Source organism: Hyperoodon ampullatus (genome assembly GCF_949752795.1).
Source record: "Hyperoodon ampullatus genome assembly, chromosome: 2".
NCBI classification, from domain to species: domain Eukaryota; kingdom Metazoa; phylum Chordata; class Mammalia; order Artiodactyla; family Ziphiidae; genus Hyperoodon; species Hyperoodon ampullatus.
In genome coordinates this window covers 34,544,406-34,548,361 of record NC_136915.1, presented here as the reverse complement: position 1 = coordinate 34,548,361, position 3,956 = coordinate 34,544,406, and the positions used below count along the sequence as shown (strand labels likewise).

General features: G+C 50.4%; 1 pseudogene across 1 annotated transcript; it reads left to right on the top strand.

Annotated features, from left to right (window-relative positions):
• The first annotated feature begins 720 nt into the window (after positions 1 to 720).
• Positions 721 to 2,576, top strand: LOC307067228 (polyadenylate-binding protein 4-like; annotated as a pseudogene). The gene has a single exon. The product of its transcript is annotated as a polyadenylate-binding protein 4-like (transcript).
• Positions 2,577 to 3,956: the final 1,380 nt, after the last annotated feature.

The following is a 3,956-nucleotide window of genomic DNA, read 5'->3' as shown; positions in this document are numbered from 1 at the left end:
GCTTCCGGCCTGCCCGATGCCGCTGCTGCCGTCACCGCCGCCGCACCTGGGCGTTCTTCGGTCCCCGTCCGTCGGTCCAGTGGTGAGCCACTCGCGTGCCCGCGTCCACACGCCTCAGCCCGCCGCTCGGCCGCACCGCATTGCAGCCCCGTGCCCGCCGCCCTCGCCCCCCGCGCGCCGGCCTCCGCGCTCCACGTGTCCACGCTGCCCTTCACCGGCCCGGCGTGGGAGGCAGCTGCACGCTCCGGCCGCGCGGGGCTTGCCAAGTCGGCACCGACAAATATTTGGTTTCCCTCTTCCCCGGGTTGCTGTAATCTTAAACCGCTGGGTGCACGAGGCCTATATTTATAGAGAAACACACGTTCCGGAGGCCACCGTGGGCACCACTGGGTTGCCTCGGGAAGAATTTTTGTAATTTGGAGGACAGTCCCCGTTTTCATTGTTTTCATTTTTTGAAATTGGGAGCTTTCAGACCAGGACAGCTGAAAATTAACAAACTCCCAGGGAGGGCCATATTGTTTTTGAGAGCCTTTTGTCTGTGGTTGGGCAGTCTCGTCCGAGCCGTCCCCACACTCCTCTCCAGTCCTCGGAGCTGACTCCAGCTTCTCTGAGCTTCACTGCCACCTGTGGGCCGCGGCTCGGAGTGGAGCCCCCTTTGTCCTGTGTGGCCCCCCCTAAGAAGTCCTCCTGGCGGGGCTCGGGGTGCTGGGGGCTGGGGAGATGAACGCTGCGGCCAGCAGCTACCCCATGGCCTCCCTGTACATGGGTGACCTGCACTCGGACGTCACCGAGGCCATGCTGTACGAAAAGTTCAGTCCTGCGGGGCCTGTGCTGTCCATCTGGGTCTGCCGCGACATGATCACCCGCCGCTCCCTGGGTTATGCCTACGTCAACTTCCAGCAGCCAGCTGACGCTAAGCAGGCCTTGGATACCATGAACTCTGATGTGATTAAGGGAAAGCCGATCCGTATCATGTGGTCTCAGAGGGATCCCTCTTTGAGAAAATCTGGCGTGGGAAATGTCTTCATCAAGAACCTGGACAAATCTATAGATAACAAGGCACTTTATGATACTTTTTCTGCTTTTGGAAACATTCTGTCCTGCAAGGTGGTGTGTGATGAGAACGGCTCTAAGGGTTATGCCTTTGTCCACTTCGAGACCCAGGAGGCTGCCGACAAGGCCATCGAGAAGGTGAATGGCATGCTCCTCAATGACCGCAAAGTGTTTGTGGGCAGATTCAAGTCTCGAAAAGAGCGGGAAGCTGAGCTTGGAGCGAAAGCTAAGGAATTCACCAATGTTTATATCAAAAACTTGGGGGAAGAGGTGGATGATGAGAGTCTGAAAGAGCTATTCAGCCAGTTTGGTAAGACTCTAAGTGTCAAGGTGATGAGAGATCCCAGTGGGAAATCGAAAGGCTTTGGCTTTGTGAGTTACGAAAAACACGAGGATACCAATAAGGCCGTGGAGGAGATGAATGGAAAAGAAATCAGTGGGAAAGTCATTTTCATCGGCCGTGCACAGAAGAAAGTGGAACGGCAGGCCGAGTTAAAGCGAAAATTTGAACAGCTGAAACAGTAGAGAATTAGTCGGTATCATGGGGTGAACCTCTACATTAAGAACTTGGATGACACCATTGATAATGGGAAGTTAAGGAAAGAGTTTTATCCTTTTGGATCAATCACCAATACTAAGGTGATGCTGGAGGATGGGAGAAGCAAAGGGTTTGGCTTTGTCTGCTTCTCATCCCCTGAAGAGGCTACCAAAGCAGTCACGGAGATGAACAGACGCATTGTGGGCTCCAAGCCACTGTATGTCGCCCTGGCCCAGAGAAGGGAAGAGAGAAAGGCTCACCTGATCAACCAATATATGCAGCGGGTGGCCGGGATGAGAGCGCTCCCCACCAATGCCATCTTAAATCAGTTCCAGCCTGCAGCTGGGGGCTACTTTGTGCCAGCAGTTCCACAGGCTCAGGGAAGACCTCCATACTATACATCTAACCAGTTAGCACAGATGAGGCCTAATCCACGCTGGCAGCAAGGTGGGAGACCTCAAGGCTTCCAAGGAATGCCAAGTGCTATACGCCAGTCTGGGCCTCGTCCAGCTCTTCGCCGTCTGGCTCCAACTGGTGTTCCCACAGCTGTACAGAGCCTAGCGCCTCGTGCCGCTGTTGCTGCCGCTGCTCCTCGGGGTGTTGGATACCATGAACTTACAAATACGCCTCCAGTGTCCGCAGCCCTCACCCCGCCATCCAGCCCCTGCAGGCACCCCAGCCTGCGGTCCACGTGCTGCGGCAGGAGCTGCTGACCGCCTCCATGCTGGCCGCAGCACCCCCGCAGGAACAGAAACAGATGCTGGGTGAACGTTTGTTCCTGCTTATCCAGACGATGCACTCAAACCTGGCTGGGAAGATTACGGGGATGCTGCTGGAGATTGACAACTCGGAGCTGCTGCACATGCTGGAGTCCCCTGAGTCTCTCCGCTCCAAGGTGGATGAAGCTGTGGCGGTCCTACAGGCTCATCATGCCAAGAAAGAAGCTGCCCAGAAGGTGGGCGCTGTTGCTGCTGCTACCTCTTAGACAAGGACAAACCGATTTAAAAGCCAAATAAACCCTCATGGAATTCAGCTCAAGGTTTGAAGACGTCCTAGCTTGTCCTATGGACCTCAACACCAAGAACCACAGATTGCAAATTTAATAGGTCATTTTGTATCAAAAGGTCAATTATGAAGTACCTAGAATTTTTGAATTAAAAGAATATATTCTCTGGGTTCTGATATGGCCCAAACAGTGTTAACTTTTTTTTTTTCTATTGTGAGTTTTGATTTTTCCCCCCAGAAACTGGTTTTATTTGATGTACCCAAGTCTTAAGTTTCTCAATAAAGAAAAAATCTCCGTTAAAAAAAAAAAATGTTACAGAAAAACCTGAATGAACTTTCTGGCCAACCCAATATGTTATTTTTTTGCTTTTCCCTTGCTGCTTTTAATATTTTTTTCTTGGCATTTAATTTGTATTAGTTTGATTAATATGTGTCTTGGCATGTTTCTCCTTAGGTTTATCCTGTATGGGACTCTCTGCGCTTCCTGGACTTGATTGACTATTTCCTTTACCATGTTAGGGAAGTTTTCAACTATAATCTCTTCAAATATTTTCTTAGGCCCTTTCCCTTTCTCTTCTTCTTCTGGTCCCCCTATAATTTGAATGTTGGTGCATTTAATGTTGTCCCAGAGGTCTCTGAGACTGTCCTCATTTCTTTTCATTCTTCTTTTTTTATTCTGCTCCATGGCAGTTATTTCCACCATTCTATCTTCCAGCTCACTTATCTGTTCTTCTGCCTCAGTTATTCTGCTATTGATTCCTTCTAGTGTATTTTTCATTTCAGTTGTTGTATTGTTCATCACTGATTGTTTGTCTTTAGTTCTTCTAGGTCCTTGTTAAACATTTCTTGTGTCTTCTCGATCCGTGCCTCCATTCTGTTTCCGAGATCTTGGATCATCTTTACTATCATTACTCTGAATTCTTTTTCAGGTAGATTACCTATTTCCTCTTCATTTATTTGATCTTGTGGGTTTTACCTTGCCTGCAACATATTTCTCTGTCATCTCATTTTGTCTAATTTACTGCATTTATGGTCTCCTTTCCACGGGCTGCAGGGTCATAGTTCCTTTTGCTTCCGTTGTCTGCCCCTGGTAGGTGAGGTTGGTGCAGGGGCTTGTGTGGACTTCCTGGTGGGAGGGACTGGTGCCTGCGCTCTGGTGGGTGGAGCTGAGTCTTTTCCCTCTGATTGGGCAGGACTGCTTCAGGTGGTGTATTTTGGGGTGTCTGTGAGCTTAGTACGGCTTTAGGCAGCATGTCTGCTGATGGGTGGGGCTGTGTTCCTGTCTTGCTGGTTGTTCGGCATGAGGTGTCCAGCACTGGGGCCTGCAGGCAGTTGGGTGGAGCTAGATCTTGGTGTCAAG